The following is a 20,576-nucleotide window of genomic DNA, read 5'->3' as shown; positions in this document are numbered from 1 at the left end:
CAATCTGCTCCTCCTTTACTGCTCAGACCAGAAATACTGACTCCTTTCTTGTTCACCCCATATCCAACCAGTCAGGAAATCCTGCTGTCCCTACCTTCAAATTATACCCAGAATCTAATCACTTTTCACCAACTACACAAGTTACCAACACATCAGAGCCACTGCCATATTTCACTTGGAATACTACAGTGATGTCTAACCTGCTCTCCCTGCTTTTACCCTTGCTCTACTATTCTACCCCAAAGTCTATTCTCAACATAGCAGTCAGAATGATGCTTTTAAATATAAGCCAGATCCTGTCTTTCCAGTCATGATGGGAGAATTTGATGCTGTTGCCCCTACTGGCCATGTGGTGTACCAACCAGTTGTGATTGTACTGTAGGTAGTCCTGGAATGCCTGTTGCTGGGGTCACTGGGAAACATGGAAAATTATGGGTTAGTTACATGTGCAACATATGGAATATCTCTGCCCACTGAGAGTAAAGAGAGTAGGCTTACTGCTGTTTGCTACAGTAGCTCTGTAATTTATTTTATGGTGTAAATCCAAAACTACTTATTTTATGGTTGTAATCCTTCTTCCCCCTTTTCCTCTCAATAAACCCTTCTGGCAGCAATGAGATTAAAAAAAATCAAACCGCAAAATGAAAACGTTTAATGAAAAATTACACAATGATTTTCTGTTTTTCAAGAAAGCTGATGGTGTTTTTCAATTAAAAGCTCATTTCTTTTAATTCCAAGAGGAGGTAAACCCTAAGCCCTTGCATGTCTGAAAGCAACTTTATTCTGCTCGCACCTTTGATTGACAGTTTGGCAGGATATAGAATCCTTGGGCCGCGTATTATTTTCTTTCTAAATGCTGTAGGCAATGTTTTACTTTCTTAAAGCATTACGGGCTACTGATGAGAGGTTTGACTTCAGTCTGATACTTGCCATTTTGTACATGACTTCCCTCTGAGTCTTGTGTTTACCCTAGGAATTCTGCAGTTTTGTGAGAATGTGTTAACAGTATGATATTTGATTCACTATTTCAGCACTTGGTGTGCCCTTTCAACCTGAAACCTTGTGTTCTCTTATTCTTGTTTAATGGATGTAGTATCTTCTTGCGGCTCTGAGTATGTTAGGGTTCTGTTTTTGTAAAGTTCTCTCTGATTATCTCTGTTTTCTTTGGTGGTCATTTTTCTGGTTATTTTAGTCTCTTTCATGGTGTTAGCTTTCCTCATACGCCTGTGATCTCTGTTTACTCACTCATCTTTAGGCTTGAATGACTCATTAGCTAACACAGATTTCCTCTGTTATTGTGAAGATGGTCTGCTTTTGGGCTAGATTGTTCTCCTGAGAGGGGCTCTGTGTGGGTTGGGTACAGGCGGAGTGACAGTGTTCCTTTAGGGTGTGTGGGTGGGTAGCCAGCTGGCCCTCTAAATACCAGAATGAAGATGACTTTTTCTTTTGTCCTGGGGACATAACTCGTACTCTAGAAGCCTTAGCTTTTCCCAATTTCTCTAAAGAAAATCTGCTGGTGTTTTGGCTGGGGTTCACGCCAGCTATCTATAGTTCAAGTGCAGAGGTGAGAGAGATAAGGGGAAGGAAGGAGAGGGTACAGCTGTGCCTTCTAGTACTGGAACAGAGATCCGGAAATCTGTTTAATTATCACCCTATGGTAATCTTCCTATTTACTGTTATTGGCTTCTTCATTTCTTATTTCTATATATTTTATTTCAGTGGGGCATCAGGAGGGAAGGGAGGCAAAGATATGGGTCTGGTACAACTTGGAAATCATACACAGATTGTAAGAGCTGGAATCCAATAATACATTTCATCACCTGCATTATTACTATGAGAAAATGTGTTGGACGCTAAAAAAAGAAGTGTGGTACAAGCAAACCTTCAGAAGTCACAGTTATAAATTGAGGATTTCCTTATATAGTAGCATGGGCAAATGGATAATACTACGTGATGTTCTTTGTTTTAATTTCATTTATTTATTTTTATTTTTGACTGCGTTGGGTCTTTGCTGCTGCGCGCAGGCTTTTCTCTAGTTGTGGTGAGCAGAGGCTACTCTTCATTGTGGTGCACGGGCTGCTTATTGGGTGGCTTCTCTTGTTGCAAAGCATGGGCTCTAGGCACGCAGGCTTCAGTAGTTGTGGTGCTTGGGCTCAGTAGTTGTGGCTCGCGGGCTCTAGAGCGTAGGCTCAGTAGTTGTGGCGCACGGGCTTAGTTGCTCCGTGGCATGTGGGATCTTCCCGGACTAGGGCTCGAACCCGTGTCCCCTGCATTGGCAGGTGGATTCTTAACCACTGAGCCACCAAGGAAGCCCCTAAGTGAGGTTCAAACAAACAAACAAAAAAAGCCCTCCATTAAAAACATTTATGTGCCAACATTTGAATCATCCGTCAGCTATACTAACATTTAGACCAGTTAAAACAGAAATATAAAGCTTTTGTCCCACCTTTGAGACGTGCCCTTCCTCCATGACCCAAAAGAGGGTAAACCTGCTATGGAACTAGTAGGCTACCATTATGATGAGGCATGTGATGGGAAAATAAAGAAAAGTCAAAATTAAAAACTTTCAATAACCTTTATGTCCAGATTTTGTATCTGATACCATTCCTTACTAAAAGCAATTCAGGATAAAAAAAATTATAAAAGCAATCAGGGCTTCTTAGAGACATCAATCTGAAAGGTCCCTTTCCCGATTAAGTCAAAGCTGTGAGAATTATGACTGACGTTGACTGAAACACACTAAATCAATAAAGATCCATGAGTCTATAATGATATTCAAAACAGGAGATAGCCAGAAAAAATACTTAAATCATCTTCTGACGAAAACTGGTAACTAAATGAAAGAAGTTATTTATCTATCTTTGCAGGAGAACACACCAATAGCCCCAGATGACAAAGAATTCTATTTTACAGAAAAAGGGTGGCTAATAATGTAGAAGAAAAAAATTAAAATCAGAAAATTAGTATTATGCAATTCCTCATGAAATTACTAATTTAGCCAAGTGTTATATTCAGGCATATGTTTGACAGGGATTTAGTGATTCATACTGTGCAAAGTAACACCAAATACATTGTTTCCTAGTCACAAGGAGAAAAAGGTGAAACTCTACAATGAAAGGATCAGTCAGCACCCTAATTCAGTGGTCAAATTCAGTCTCATTAATGATGACTCATGCAGATGTTCTGTCTCTTGATGAGTTAAAATAAAAAGTACATAACCTATTGTATATCCCAGCCAAAAATGTTTAACTTGGATCTCTCTGACCCTACGATTTAATTTCTAGTTAACAGGAAATACAAGGGAAAGAGGAACAAGTTAAGTGCAGATGCAACCAGTACATCAAGAAGGTGAGACATCCTGCAGGAGAGCTGGCCCCATCTCCTCAATAAATTAGTGGTATGAAACGAAAAAGGAGACTGGGTTAGACTTTTTGAAAAGAGACTTAAGAAATATAACAACCAGATGTGAGACTTGGTCCTAAGCTGGGAAATCTGACTATGGGCTTGGTAAGAAGGAAAGATGGAAGGACATATGGAGGTTGTTAACTGAAAAAAAGGAGGTTACAGAACAGCACATATAGTATGATTTTCTAATTTTCCATGAATATGTTTAACGTGCTTTTAAACCATAAAAAAAGAAAATTAAGAAGGTCAAAGTCACTTGTTAAAATATTTAAAGAAAGAATTATAAATTTTTAGTTAAAATTCTTAGTTTTCAAAATAGGCACTGACATTTTTTGGAGGGGAGGATAGAAAGAAAGAAAACTCTGAGTATTGACGTGCAGTACTAACTACCAAACAGGCTTATCTAAAGGTAAGTACAATAATTTTATTATGTTTCTCATATTATAGAAAATTGACTATAGAAACTTTCAAATTTCGAAAAGTAAATTGCATTGACATTTTGCTAAGTATAAATGATAGTAACTTTAAAAGCTAAAACCAGGGTTTTCTGCTGAGTGGTGATAAGCTTCCTACTCATTTTAAAGCTTTTGCTACATCCATGAACTAGATTAACCTTTCAAGTTAAAGTAAAAAAAAAAAAAAAAGTAAATAAATAAATTCAAAAACCTTGAAAGCTCATGTGTTGCTGATCCTAAAGATTTATTTCATTAGAAACATAATCCAATAAAATTTAGTTTTAGTAACTTTAGAGATCTACAACAGGAAATAACATTCAGTAAACATCATAAAGAAACTGTGGAATAAGTTCTTTGCACAAACAGTTAAAAATTAAGTAAAGCAAAATATAACTTAGTTTTCCTTTGGGAGAGCAAACTGTTCTCTTCTAAAATTATGTGCAATTCAAAGAAATTTTCCTGATACCTTACTTTTCAAATTCATTTTCCTGAGTAATTCAGTAAACATATACTGTGGATATCACCATGAGTTTTTAAAATATGAAGGTCATATTTCAGTTAAGAACAACCTTCAAATAAATTTGTAATAGATTTCAGTGAAAGAAGTTATTGGCTTTTTCCTTCCTCTGAACAATGTAGACCAATGCCTGCTTGCCCATTATTTTCTCTTTTTTATTTATATATCTAACAATTTATATTCTTATAATCCTTTGGTAGCAAGTAAATAGAAGGAATAGTAGTTGCTCAATAGAAAATCAAACTGACTGGTTCAATCAGTATCTATTCGGCAGCTAACATGTGGCAGGTAAGGCACAATCCCTGTCCCTAAAGGCCAGATCGGTAGGAAACATGGGCATAAGAAACAATAACGCAATGATACACAAACTGTAAAAAAAAAAAAAAAAAAAAAAGTTATGTAAAATGTGTTATGAAACACAGTAACGTTTTAAGTGAAAGCTTCTAGGTGGAATGAGTAGACTTACAGTCAAGCATGCTCCGAAATCAGGGTGTTTGCATTTGCCATTCCCTCTGCTTGGCAACCTGTTTCCCCAGATATCCACTTGGCTTGCTCCCTTACTTCTTCAGGTCACTGCTTAAGCGTCAGTTTATTAGAGAGGCCCTCTCTGACCACCCTATCCTAAATAGCAGTTCTCACCCCATCATTCTTTAGGTCCTTACTTGGCTTTATTTTTCTTCATAGCATTTATCACTACTTGGTATTATACATATTCAGATTATAAGCCCTCTCCAATCCACTAGAATGTAAGTTCCACAAGGGTTGAGATTTTGCTTCTCCTGGTCATTGCTGCATCCCCAATGCCTAGAAATGTGCCTGGTTCAAGTAGGCATTCAATAAATATTTACTGAATGAACACTGTTAAACACGCAATTTTAAAAAATAACAGACATTTGAAAGAGACAATTTTGTTTCCTTTCCCATATTTGGGTATTCTGAAATCATAATCCAAATAAAAATGAACATAACTGACATAACAGAATACGGATTGTGATGCTGTATATTGGCCAACTCTTTAAAATGGATTTATAATTTAAGAACTGCTGTTAGTAAAGTTCCATCTGTTTACTGCTTGACAGACCAAGATTTAAATTACACAGTCAAATGTTTAAGTATTCTGTGATAGCTCCAACTCAAAGGAGAACTGCCTATACTTTTGGTGGTCAGGACTCTTCCAGTAATGCAAGCAAGTAGTATTCCCTAGCAACTACTGAAAATAAAGGACAAAATGAAAAGGTAATTCTGCTAGTCCATTAAAAAAAAAAACAAAGTTAAAATAATCTTTGATACAAGTGGCTCACAATGCTTCAAATGAGATTATATTCCTAGGCAAACATCTCAAAGAAATGAGCAGGGGGTTTATAGTATATTATATTATTCACATTTTAAGGATGAAGAGACCAAGGTATAATAGCCCACAAGAGATTCATTAAAACAGAGGACAAGGACCAAGCCAAGATAGCTGAGAATTTAAGATTAAAAATTATATTTCTATTTTACAGATGATGAAACTGAGGCTCTGTGATGTTAAGTAATTTACCCTAGGTCATATGATTATTTGATGGTTCACTAGGGATTTGAACTCCAAACCCCGTGCTCTGACGTTCACAGGGTATCTTTGAGCTGATATATATTTTATTTCAGAAGCTGAATACCACCCTTTCCCAAGAGATACTCTAATTTATAGCAGGTTACCAGATTGTGAATTGAACTCAGACATTAACAGATCTTATTCTAGATAAAGCTGAATTTTGACCTTGAATCAACAGTTTACATAGGTAGAGTACAATTTTAGAAAGAGTTATCTAGTTATTTTAAAATCATATTAGCATTTCTAAATGAAGCTGCTGTTATTTTTGAATCTTCTTCAAATCTAACAGTATAATTACAAACCATGTTACTATTAGAAAAGAATAGAAAGGGAAGTCATAATTATGATATTTATGTATACATAGCCCAGTACCTGGTCTGCAGGTGGATTAGAATAATTAAGCTCTTGAAAATAGGATTCCCATTGGCCCTACAAATCTAGCAACAGCTTACAAATTCATTACAACGCTTCATTCTGCCAATAATTATAATGATGTTCTGGGATAGCTTGTTGAAGCAAAACCTTTCTCCAGAGATAAAAATGGAGCTTAATAACAGTTTCATCAGTCCATGTTAATTTGAGGCTTTGAAAATAATGTACTGGTGTTCTAAAAACCCCACAGTGGCGGTATTTATAGGAGTAACTAACATTAGTATAAGGACTAATTACTAAACTAAAATTAGTAACTAACATTAGTTCAGGTATAAGAAAGTAGAAATCTTAAGATAAAAATTTTTTATTCCATGATTGCATTTTTATTAGCTGTGGGGGGGGGGAAGAAAAGAGAAACAAAGAAAAACCCAGAATATAAATGCTTTACCTTTTTTTTTCTACTTAGCTTAATTTCTGATAAGAACATAGAATCTTTGATATAGATTATTTGTAATAACTCTCAGAATGAAAATTACCCAAGACATCAAAGCTCAAATTTATCTGCTCGGTTACTCAACACAAATCTGCTTAGAAGCAACTTAAACCAATACTTCTGCTTTCCATTCTCTTATAAACATTTCCATCATCATGAAAGGAAAAAACAAAACAAAAACAAAAAACTTCAAACTATAGAGATAAAGGAGAACCATGTATACAGCAGCAATTAACACATTATAAATCAACTATACTTCAATAAAAAATTTTTTAAAAGAAGAACCATCTAATGAAGAATATGTTAATTGTATAAATAAAAACTCAAATTAGAACTCAGGAGTTAGGGGAAGGTATACTTGTGGTTCTGTCTGTGCTCTATTTGCAAGGAGACCTGAGACCATCTGGTGTCTTCTATTAGCCCAGAGTGTGGAAGTGCACATTTTTTTTTCCAATTTTTTTTCTTGGGTGGTAAAATTCAAGTAACATAAAATTGACTATCTTAGGCATTTTTAAGTGTACAGTTATGTGGTATTACATACATTCACAATGTTGTGGGGCCATCACTACCATTCATCACCATAACTCTTCCCATCTTGTAAAACTGAAACTCATACCCATTAAACAATAACATTTCCCTATTCCTCTCTCCCCACCAGCCCCTGACAACCACACTTTCTGCATCTATGATTTTGACTAGTCTAAGTATCTCATATAAGTGGAATCATATAGTATTTGTCTTTTCGTGACTGACCTATTTCACTTAGCATAATGAACCCAAGTTTCATCCATGTTGTAGCATATGTCAAATTTCCTTCCTTTTTCAGGCTCAATAATATTTCATTATAGGTATATACCACATTTTGCTTATTCATTCATCAGTTGACGGGCACTTTGGTTGCTGCTGTGAATAATGCTACTATGAACATGGGTGTACAAATATCTTTTTGAGACCCTGTTTTCATTTCTTTTGGACATAAATCCCAAAATGGAATTGCTGGATCATATGGAAAGTCCATTTTTAAGTTTTTCAGGAATCTCCATACTGTTTTCCACAGAGATTGTAACATATTAACAACCTCACCAAAAGTGCACAGGGTTCTAATTTCTCCACATCCTCGCCAACACTTGTGATTTTTTATTTTATTTTTTTAAATAAAACCATCCTAATGTGTGTGAGCATCTCATTGTAGTTTTGATTTGCATTTCCCTAATGATTAGTGATGTTGGGCATCTTTTCATGTGCTTATTGGCTATTTGTATATCTTCTTTGAAGAAATGTTTATTCAAGTCCCTTGCCCATCTTTGGCTTTTTTTTTTTTTAAGCCGGGCTGTGCTGGCATGCAGGATTCTAATTCCCCAACCAGGGATCAGACCCACACCCCCTGCAGTGGAAGCCAGCGCAGAGCCTTAGCCACCAGGGACCACCAGGAAGTCCCCCATTTTCAAATTTTTTTTATTGTTGAGTTTTAGGAGTTCTCTATATATTCTGGATTTTAATCCCTTATCAGATATATGATTTGCAAATATTTTCTCCTATTCACCTCAGTCTACTGTCTTGTAAACTCATTTTCCATGTCTTAATCCAAAGACTCCACAATTTTTTAAATTTCCAAGCATAAAAACCAATTTCTAAAATTTCCTTGTTATTGAAGTAACCTGTTATATCAAGAGTATGCTTTTGCCTCGTATTGAGTGCTACCTTCCTCTCTTTTAGTGGCTGCAATGTATTAACTCTGATTCCATCCCTGGGTACTTCCTATAAACCAGTAGCTGATTCCACAGCTTGACAAAAGTACGGTTTGATTTTTCAGCAAGAATACTTTATGGTAGAGGTGTGAACTTTCATCAGGAAATATATGTCTGGTAGTCTCTTTTTTTTTTTTTCTGTTAGGATTAATCTGTATGTTCAGGTGTTGTCAGCCTGATCTAGTCATTATAAAGTTCTGCATTAGCAATCCATCAAATGGTTTTAGAAACCACTGATAATTCTTTCATTAGGGGGGCTGCAAAATGGTGATATTATAATTCTATCAGCCTTTCTTAATGTAGTAGCTGAAATATTTCTGTTAAAGAAAATCTTGCCCATAGCAGTTATTTGGTTATCCCTATACAGTTTGTACAGGAAAGCCAGAATTAATGCTTGAATCTTTCCTTTACCAATTTTTGAAATAATGAATTGACTCCCTAATAAACTCCAAAAATAAACAATGACTTTTTAAAAGTAACATCTGAATTCATTAATTTTAAACATACTTGATGTGTTTCAATCCACCACAGTTACTACTTTTTCTTTTTTTTTTAAACATCTTTATTGGAGTATAATTGCTTTACAATGGTGTGTTAGTTTCTGCTTTATAACAAAGTGAATCAGTTATACATATACATATGTTCCCATATCTCTTCCCTCTTGCGTCTCCCTCCCTCCCACCCTCCCTATCCCACCCCTCTAGGTGGTCACAAACCACCGAGCTGATCTCCCTGTGCTATGTGGCTGCTTCCACTAGCTATCTATTTTACGTTTGGTAGTGTATATATGTCCATGCCACTCTCTCACTTTGTCACAGCTTCCCCTTCCCCTTCCCCATATCCTCAAGTCCATTCTCTAGTAGGTCTGTGTCTTTATTCCCATCTTACCCCTAGGTTCTTCATGACCTTTTTTTTTTTTTCTTAGATTCCATATATATGTGTTAGCATACGGTATTTGTTTTTCTATTTCTGACTTACTTCACTCTGTATGACAGACTCTAGGTCCATCCACCTCATTACAAATAGCTCAATTTCGTTTCTTTTTATGGCTGAGTAATATTCCATTGTATATATGTGCCACATCTTCTTTATCCATTCATCCGATGATGGACACTTAGGTTGCTTCCATGTCCTGGCTATTGTAAATAGAATTGCAATGAACATTTTGGTACAAGCAGCTCATGCAGCTCAATAACAAAAAAACAAACAACCCAATCCAAAAATGGGCAGAAGACCTAAATAGACATTTCCCCAAAGAAGATATACAGATTGCCAACAAACACATGAAACAATGCTCAACATCATTAATCATTAGAGAAATGCAAATCAAAACTACAATGAGATATCATCTCACACCAGTCAGAATGGCCATCATCAAAAAATCTAGAAGCAATAAATGCTGGAGAGGGTGTGGAGAAAAGGGAACACTCTGGCACTGTTGGTGGGAATGTAAATTGATACAGCCACTATGGAGAACAGTATGGAGGTTCCTTAAAAAACTAAAAATAGAACTACCATACGACCCAGCAATCCCACTACTGGGCATATACCCTGAGTTACTACTTCCTGATGCTCAAATTATCCCATCTTTAGCCAGTGCAAATCTCTTCAAGTTGATTCCTAAGTCCTTTTGACACAACCCAAGTAGTTTCTGAGAGCTTTCTTCTAAGAAAAGGTATCCCAGGTTCATCACGTACACTTTCTACCAAAGACCTGAAACAGCCATTCTTCAAAGAGCTCTAGTTGCTTTCAGTGGGAATATCTAGGTTATTTCTAATAGAAATTTCTTGACATTTCTATATTTCAGGTATATGAACATGCCTCTTTTATGTTTAAGTGCTGGGGTACTATTTTTAGATATTTTAGTGACTAGAGGTGGGTTCAGAAGGAGTCAGATGCCTGTATCCAGACTGCTATCTGAATCAGTTTGGATTAGGTTCTGCTGCTAGTAACAGACACCAGAAACAAACCCTTATATGTTCCACCCATTGATATTTTTCACTTATGCAAAAGAAACCCAGAATTAGGTAGTCTAGAGCTATTATACAGCTACATGGTCAAGGACCTGGGCACTGTCTATCTTTCTACATCACACTATGGCCCAGAAAGTTACTGAAGCTTCAGCCATCATGTCTGTGCTGTAGTCCAGAAAGAAGAGGAAAGACAGAGGGCAAACGGGCACATCTCTCAGTCGAATGTCTTATCCATAACCACTGTAGTAGGTACTCCATAAATATTAAATTGGAATGTGCGTTAGTCACGCAGGAGGTCTGTATCTAGTCAGTGTTTATAGCCATGTGCATTTTCAAACTAACCTAGTCTTCCCATAGTCCAGAGTTTGTGCTGAAAATCATTACCAGCACTCCATGAGTAGGTCAACTCTGCTATCTTCATCTATCTCAAACCTTCAGGAGACATATTTAGGTTAGCAACAACAACAAGAAGTCACATTTGAGTGATAAAGGAAGTTATTCTTTTTTTGAGGGTGTAGGGGAAAGATTACAGGGAAAGGAAATATTTAGAATGTCTTACCATCTGCCAGGTGCTATACATACACTGAGTTACTGAAATCAAACCCTCAGAAGAAGCTCTTGTTATCACTGCCATACAGTTGAGGAAACAGTGCTGAAGAAAATTTAACTCTGCTGAAGAAAAATTGTTAGCAACCACATAATGGGATTTAAACCTAGATTTATTTGGCTTCCAAGTGTAGGTTCTTTATATCAGACCACAACAGCATATTATCTGGCTCCAAATCACCATTTGTTTTCTCACCAACTAGGTTAAGAGCAGAATGAGTTGCCCTTGGTTTGTGCAGACATTTTAAACTGCTAGCATTATGCAGCAGCTTCTGAAACTAAAATTTGTTTCTGGAAAGAGCTTCCAACTGTATTCAGCTTAATTCTCTCTAGCACTGAAAGCAATAATATAAAGAACTAGGATAGGAATGTTTTTTAAAGAGCAGAGAGCAGCTTTGTATCCAGAAAAGCTGAACAGCTACAGTGTAGCTAAAATGTTCTTTGAAGTATTATACAGTACTTAACTAAAAAAGCTCTCTGCTTCTTCTAAGCAAGTGTCAAACTAAGCATATGCTATGTAAATATATCAGTTCAGAAAGGAATCCCAGGCTTCTTCAGCTGTGTAAGATTTCTCCCCTCATTAAGAAAGCCAAGAGAAAGAAAACCTAATGATGTGTTTACTCTTCGTGGCTCATGCATAGGAGGACTTTACAGCACAAATTGGTAGAACTATCCTAAGAGGTTCTACAGAATAGCTGCTGATAAAAAGTTTTTATCAAGATTGGTGCAATCCTGCAAAACAGGAATGACAGAAGGGGAAAGGTTCATCAAGTTGCTTGCTTACAGTAATTTTAAACAATCATAGGGCATAAAGATAAGAGTCTTGGCCGTGCAGAAGAAGCTGTATGTGGAAGAAATCAGTGCCCAAGCTGATTTTCAAGTATGAGTAATTACTGGGCTGACTGTTGACACAGAAGTAGTAGAATGCAGTTTTGAGCTACTGCACAAAGCAATGCAGAAAGCATCACATTGGAAAAAATGGTTGGAGAACGTGCTAACAGGAATCACGTGAGAACAATCTGTCAGGTTGTTAGACTATATGGTGAAATTCTATTTGCTAGTCAACTTGGTGTTTTTCTAATGTTTATGATAAAAAGAAAAATCTAATATACCAGCCTGCTGACATTGCATAATCTTTTGCAATTAAAAGAAAAAACATGGTAAGGTTAGCTCCCACATTTTAAATTCTCTTAATAAACAACAGAATAGCTGGGCAGGAGACAAGGAAAGGGGGACCTTTATAAAAAGGGAAGGAGAACATACAAACTACTATATATAAAATAAACAAACAACAAAGTCCTACTGTATATCACAGGGAAATATATTCAGTATCCTGTAATAAACCATAATGGAAAAGAATCTATACATATGTATAAGTGAATCACCTTGCTGTACACCAGAAACACAACATTGTAAATCAACTATACTTCAATTTAAAAAGTGGGGGGGCAGGGAAAGCAAGAGACTAGCAGTTTTGTGTCTTATTAATATAATCACATTTGATTCTCATTAACTACAAAGTGAGTATTATCTCCATTTTCCAGAAGGAAACTGTAAGGAGTCAAATGTTGACTCAACCACCATTGCCAGTTGCTTCACTTCTGTGAATCACAGTTTACTCACCAGTAAAATACGACTAGTACTATATACCTCATAGGTACCTCATATGGTGATCTTAAGGACTAAATGAGATAATGTATATACTTAAAAATGTGGAAATGTTAGCCCCATTTTTCTTGCAGAGATGTTACTAATTTGCTCAAAGTCACAAATTAGAAGTCTAATAAGAGATAAAACTGGAGATTGAAACCAGATTAAATGACTAGAACCCAATTTTTAAACTCTTAGTCCAGCGTTTGCCATTACACTACATTTTCATTGTACCCCACTTTGTATTATTTATCTATTACTACAGCATGCTAAATTAAACAACAAAAATTTTCATTGAAAATAGTCAACAAGTTTCTTCATTCCCAATTGCTAATAGAGGGCTCATATTTTAGATTATTTAAGACTAAGGAATCCATGAACTAGTCACTCAACAGAATTGCATGTCCTCAAGATAATGCCATATTAACCCAGATATTCTAAAACTAAAAAGGTTATACACATGAATGTATAGCAGTTTATTCACAATAATCCCAAACTGGAAACAAACCAAATGTTCATCAACTGATGACTGGGCAAATAAACTGTGGTTCATCTATACAATGGAATGCAACTCAGCAATAAACTGATACCTGATATCGGCAGCAACATGGATGAACCTTAAGAGCATTTGCTAAGAGTAAGAAGCCAGACACAAAAGGTTACTTATCCACTTATGATTCAATTTATATGACATTCTGGAAAAAAAAGTTATAGGGATAAAAGATCAGTAGTGGCAGAAAGGGAATGACTATAAAGGGGCATGAGGGACTTCTGGGGAGTAATGGAAATGTTCTAGATTTTGATTGTTATATATACATGAGTATATACATCTTTCAACTCATCTAACTGTACACTTTAAAAGGGGTGCATTTTAGGGACTTCCCTGGTGGTTCAGTGGGTAAGACTCTGCGCTCCCAATGCAGGGGGCCCGGGTTCGAGCCCTGGTCAGGGAACGAGATCCCACATGCATGCTGCAACTAAGAGTCCACACACTGCATGCTGCAACTAAGAAGCATGCGGAGCAGCCACAGATAAATAAATATTTAAAAGGGGTGCATTTTATTGTATGTAAATTTACCTCAATAAATCTGACTTTTAAAACAACTTGTAAAATTAGTCAAGAATAAATGCATCGCCATTGGTTTTTTGAGCAATAAATGTTATGAAAATATAGAAGAAACTAATAAAATAGGTCAAATAAGCAAAAAGAGATAGTATATTTTGGAAAAATTCTGAAATTTTGAGCCTGATAGGCCTAAATTTGAATACTGGTAAGCTAGACAATGCTGGACTAGTTAGGTAAGCTCTCCAGATCTCAATTTTCTCATCTGTAAAGCTGAGATAATACCTTCTACTTCATAAAGTAGTTGTAAGATTAACTGAACAATTTGGTTCCTACCACATAGTAGGCAAACAAAGGAGAATGTCTATGGATGAAGTGGTGTTTCTCTTTTTAAGTCAATAAAGAGTAATCTTCATCTCTCTACCTGTATCAGTCCATTTAATCACCACATATTTGTTAAATATCTATTATATGGTATAGTAACATTTTCTCAAATAAGCAATCTCAAAAAAAGAGAAGTACATGTGTCCCCTGAAAAGAACACCTTCCTCTAAGCTTCTGTAATTTTTATCATCTCAGAAAAGTTGATAGGAACAGCAATCAAGAAACAGTACAGGGCTTCCCTGGTGGTGAGGTGGCTGTGAATCCGCCTGCCAATGCAGGGGACATGGGTTCGAGCCCTGGTCCAGGAAGATCCTACATGCCGCAGAGCAACTAAGCCCGTGCACCACAACTACTGAGCCTGCGCTCTAGAGCTCACGAGCCACAACTACTGAAGCCCGCGTGCCACAACTACTGAAGCCCGCGTGCCACAACTACTGAAACCCACACACCTAGAGCCCGTGCTCTGCAACTAGAGAAGCCACCGCAACGAGAAACCCACGCACTGCAACGAGGAGTGGCCCCTGTTCTCCAAAACTGGAGAAGGCCCACACGCGCAGCAACGAAGACCCAGTGCAGCTATAAATGAATGAATGAATGAATGAATGAAACAATACTACCTGCCTTTCCACAGAATGATATATGGGTAAGGAACATAAATTTTGTCAGCAATAAATGTGAATTAAATAAGATTTAAGCTAAGATTTCCCAGATATACAATTTTCTAAGCAAATAGCAAGGTTACCAAATTAGATTAACTTCAGCACTGTAGGAACTTTCATTTAACTCGTACTTAAGACCCTTCTGCACGCTAAGCAAGGGGTAGAGATACACTGTGGGTTTTAAAATTTGAGATGAATGTAAATTACAGAGAAATTCCACTTACCTAAATAAATAAGGTAATGTTAAGCTTATTTCTACTTCAGAAGTAGAAATAGAAATAAAGTAGAAGTAGAAATAAAATGTAGAAATAAAATGTATACAAAACAGAATTTTTTAATGTGTAGAAATACATTTCTATACATTTACTAAGGGTTGAAACTAAATTTTCAGTGACATTTAAATAAACAGTCTCAGATCTTGGCACTAGAATTATTTACAAAGGTGAAACTTGAATTCCAAATATTTGGCAAAGATAAAATTATATCTTCTGTTTTTCTTCCCAAATCAAAATCTTTTCCTCCACATATGTAGGTGTATATCGTGTATACTTCATATATATATACATACATTGTTCTTGCAACAAGCCCCATCATATAGCCCATACACTGCTTCATGTTTTTAAAAAATTGCTCCTTTAAAACAGAATTTAAAGTATTATCCCACATCTCATAAGCTTTAGGTTTCAAAATGCAGCAAGTATTGATTAAGGAATAAGAAATTAAGATGACACACAAATCTTCCCGTCTCTACAAAGCCGAAAACAAAGCAGCTATGGCCTCCAAACAATCCAATAGGAATCTGGGTTATAAATCGAGCTTCTCTGTGATGCACATTTATAATAAGGATAGAGAGCATTCTTTTTTGTTAGTGCTAAAACTCCATCTCTGGGAAGCAGAATGGATTTAAAAAGAAGCTTAACATTATACACTAAATTTGAAGACATGGCACCAATGTTTTCCACCTCTTTACTATCGCCTGGAGAAAGGAAGGGGAAGGGTGTTCAAGCAAGTTATTGACGTCTATTTCTTGACTGAAAACTAAATTCTTCTAGCAGTTTCTTGGTGTAAATTTACAGTCTGAATGCAAAAATCAAACAAAGGGACTTTGTTTATAAGCTAAAAACAAACGTTAAGTCCATGAAACTTTTATTTCTCATTCTCCACTTTAGTCATAAGAAGTAACTACAGATGTCATAGGAATTTGGTGGTTTCAAGATTTTGGGGGGTCATATGGAATCTTTTACATGTTTTTCATATATTTTAGAAATTAAAACTCTTGGAGGTTATAGAGTACCCTAAAGTTAAATATGCCCAACTTGAACATAAGGAACTCCTTTTCTGTAAGGAACCCCTTAAGGTGACTCATCAAATTCTAAGCCAGTATAACTTCCTGCAGCCTTTCCAGGAAAATGAGAAATTACCCTAAAATACCTAAATATGGATATTCTACAATACTTAATAATGCCAAATAAATTATTTCTTTACATTAGGAAATTATTACTCATTTGTATATTCTCTGCCTCATTCCTTACTGTCTGCTCCGCCTCCCCAAATAGTACATACTCTACTCAAACAGAAATGCTAACAAGCTATGATTTTAGACTAACCTAAAGCTTTTAACTCTCTCAGGATGAATTTTATATGCCCTCGCTGTTGCATTTATATCAGAAAATAAACTCCTTAAGGAGAGAAACCATGTGTAAATGGATTTTTTTCCCCCTCCTGAAGTGCCTAGGACAATACTGGGTTTTTGTTTTGTTTTGTTTTCTTTCCATATAATGGTCTAATTATTCTTGGAATACATTTGAATACATTTCTATGGATATAATTCCCACCCCAAATTCTACTTTGCTAGCCTAAACATGGAGTTATTTTTTTCCCTGTAAGGAGAAGTAGCTAGTTTGGGAAGTGCAAAGGATCCCAAGCTCTGCAACAATTAAAAACATTTAGAGAGCAATGCTTCAATTTTTTTTTTTTAAGTATTTGAAATCTTTAAGACAAATGGCAGAATAAGATACAAGTACGGCAATTTCTATTTTCACTACAAATAAACCTAGGAGGAAGAAAGGAAAATGGGCACCTGAGTGTACACATATACACACACACACACGCACACACAAAGAGGATTCATGTAGTTACACAAACCCCATTGTACCAAGTGACAAATCAAAATGTTTTCCTGGAAAAACATTTTGCAATATAACATAATATTATGTATTTCATTTAAGGTGCTGTTACCTAGAAGTATCACTGATTATTTAGAATAGAATATTACAGCTGGATCAGTCCAGAGCTGCTAATGACTATATTCAACCATATTCTACCAGACTGATACTATTGTCTTGACTCATCAACATACTAGCTACATACAGGAAGTTGTTCTCTAGCTTAAATAATTAGAAATACGTTATTTTCCTGCAAATAAAAGGGAACTATGATCACTCAGACAATATTCTGTTTTACTCCATCCAAAGGTGTATATGAAAAAATGAAACACATATATATCCTAAATGGGAAAAGCTCATAAGCATATATAAAGGTATATATCATAAATCGGTGTTGAATCCTGTCAAATGCTTTTTCTGCATCTACTGAGATGGTCATATGATTTTTGTACTCTATTTTGTTAATGTGTCATTTAGGCCAGTGTTTCCTTATTGACGTTCTGTCTGGCTGAGCTATCTATTGATGTAAGTGGGGTGTTATAGTCCCCTACTATTGCCTTACTGTCAATTTCTCCCTTTTGGTTTGTTAATAATTGCTTTATATATTTTGGTGCTCCTATGTTAGGTGTCTTCTTTATGGATTGTTCCCTTTATCATTATATTATGCCCATCTTTGTCTCCTGTTACCTTTTATGGCTTGAAGTCTATGGTGTCTGATATGAGTATGGCTACATTCACTTTCTTTTGCCTGCCATTTACTTACAGTATCACCTTCCATCCCTTCACTGTGAACCTGTGTTTGTATTTAGAACTGAGATGAGTCTCCTGGAGGCAGCATCTAGTTGGACCTTGTTTTTGAATCCATTCAGCCAGTCTAGGTCTTTTGATTGGAGCATTTAGTTCATTTACATTTAAAGCAATTGATAGATATATATGTACTTATTGTCATTTTGTAAATTGTTTTGGGGTTGTTTCTATAGTTCTTTTTGTTCTTCTTTTGTTCTCTTCCCTTGTTATATGATGACTCTCTTTAGTGTTACATTTGGATTCTTTTCTATTTTTTTTTTTTGTGTGTGTATCTATCAATGATGTTTGGTGTTTGGTTACCATGAGGTTTATATATAGCTATCTATGTGATCATTTTAGCTGCTACTCTCTTAAATTCAAAGGTACTTAGACAACTCTGCATTTTTTACTCCCCTCCCTGCACAATTATTATTTTTGACATATTTTACATCTCTTTGTTTTGTGTATCCTTAACAACTTATTGCAGATATACATTTACTACTTTTGTCTTTTAACCTTCCTACTAGCTTTGTATGTGGTTGATTTACTATCTTCACCACGTATTTGCTTTTACTGATGAGCTTTTACCTTTCAACTTTCTAGTTGTGGCCTTTTCTTTTTTGCTTAGAGAAGCCCCTTTAACACTTCTTGTAAAGTTGGTTTGGTGGTGCTGAACTCTTTTAGCTTTTGCTTTGTCTGTAAAATTTCTGATCTCTCCATTAAATCTGAATGAAAGCCTTCTTGGGTAGAGTATTCTTGGCTGTAGGTTTTTCCCTTTCATCACTTTAAATATATTGTGCCACTCCTTCTGGTATGTAGAGTTTCTGCTGAAAAGTCAGCTCATAGCCTTATAGGAGTTCCCTTGTATAAGACTTGTTTTTTCCTTGCTGCTTTTAATATTCTCTCTTTTACCATTTAAATTATAATGTGTCTTGGTGTGGTCCTCTTTAGGTTGATCCTGTTTGGATCAACTCTGTGCTTCCTAGGCATAGATGTCTGTTTCCTTTCTCAGGTTAGGGAAGTTTTCAGCTATTATGTCTTTATATTCTCTGCCCCTTTTTCTCACTCTTTTTTTTTTTTTTTTTTTTTTTTTTGCGGTACGCGGGCCTTTCACTGCTGTGGCCTCTCCTGTTGCGGAGCACAGGCTCCAGACGCGCAGTCTCAGCAGCCATGGCTCACAGGCCCAGCCGCTCCGTGGCATGTGGGATCTTCCCAGACCGGGGCACGAACCCGTGTCCCCTGCATCAGCAGGTGGACTCTCAGCCACTGCGCCACCACGGAAGCCCTCTCTCTTCTTGTGGGACCCCTATAATGCAAATGTTAGTACATTTGATGTTACTTCAGAGGTCTCTTAAACCCTCCTCATTTCTTTTTATTCTTTTTCTGTTCAGCTTCAGTGATTTCCACTACTCCTTCTTCCAGTTTGCTGACCTGTTCCTCTGCATCATTTAATCTACTGTTGATTCCTTCTAATGTACTTTTTATTTCAGTTATTGTGTTCTTCATCCTCCTCTTTATATCTTCTGTTTGTTAAAAACTTCTAACTCCTCACTCTGTTCGTACATTCTTCTCCTGAGTTTATTGGTCATCTTTATGATTATTTGAATTCTTCACACTGCCTATCTCCACTTCACTTAGTTCTTCTTCTGGGGTTTTATCTTGTTCCTTCATTTGGAACATGTTCCTCTTTTGCCTCATTTTGCCTAATTTTCTGTTTTTATTTCTATGTATCTGGTAGGTTGGTTATGTTTCCCGATCTTGGAGAAGTGGTCTTTTTAGGAGTTGTCCTATGCACCCCAGCAGCATACTCCCCTCTGGTCACCAGGGCTATATGCTCTAGGCGTGCCCCCTTTGTGGGCTACATGGGTCCTTCTGTTGTAACGGGCTGACTGCTGTGGGCAGTCTGGTATGCATGGCTGGCCCCTGGTCTGGTTGGCTGCCAGGTGCTGCCTTGAACAGAGGCTGCTGGTTGGCAGAGCTGGGTCACAAGGAGGCTGTTTTCCAGGGTGCCCGAGGGCCAGTGCTGGCTCACTGGTAGGCAGAGCCAGGTTCCTGGGAGGGTGGTTGCAGATTCCAGGGTGTCTCAAAGCTCATGCTGGCCTGCTGGTGAGTGAGGCTGGATCTTGGGCCGGTTGGTCCAAGGTATCTCAGAGTTGGTGTCTGAATACTGGGCTGGGGCCTGGGTGTCCCTGGGCTAGTGTCAGCTCATTGGTGAGTGGAGCAGGGCCCTAGGGTTCCCAAAACTGGTGTCAGTTTGCTTGTGGGTGGAGCTGTATACTTGAGCTGCTGGCTAAGGGGCCCAAGGTGTCCCAAAACTGGAGTTGGCCTGCTGGTGGGCAGGGCTTGGACCTAGGAGGTCTCTCAGAGTTGGTGCCGGCCTCCTGATGTGTTGGCAGGGTTCTGACAAGGCAGACTATAGGGCAGTGGTCCTGGGGCCAGTGTCAGCCTGCTGGTGGGCAGAGTTGGGGTCCAGGAGATCCCAGGGCTGATGCCTGCCCACCAGTGGGTGAACCTGGGTCTTGGGGATAGTGCCGGCCCACTGGCCAGCAGAGCTGGGTCCTAGGGTCTCTGGCTGCAGGGCCCAGGGGTCCCAAAGCTGGTGTTGGACTGCTGGTGGATAGGGCCAGCTCCTGACACAGCTGGCTATGGGGTCCAGGGTGTCCTGAAGCTTGTGTTGGCCTGCTAGTGAGGGGGGCTGGATCCTGGGGC

The 20,576-nt window shown here is 37.3% G+C and overlaps 1 protein-coding gene across 3 annotated transcripts in view; it reads right to left on the bottom strand.

Moving 5' to 3' along the window:
• GLCE (glucuronic acid epimerase) overlaps nucleotides 1–20,576 on the bottom strand; it is a 116,892-nt gene that overhangs the window by 15,839 nt on the left and 80,477 nt on the right. The gene's annotated exons all lie outside the window — the stretch shown is intronic.

Source organism: Monodon monoceros, unplaced genomic scaffold (genome assembly GCF_005190385.1).
Source record: "Monodon monoceros isolate NGI ecotype Baffin Bay Population unplaced genomic scaffold, NGI_Narwhal_1 Super_Scaffold_21, whole genome shotgun sequence".
Classification (NCBI taxonomy): domain Eukaryota; kingdom Metazoa; phylum Chordata; class Mammalia; order Artiodactyla; family Monodontidae; genus Monodon; species Monodon monoceros.
Note: the sequence above shows the minus strand (reverse complement) of the source record. Positions and strands in the feature narration are given on the sequence as shown.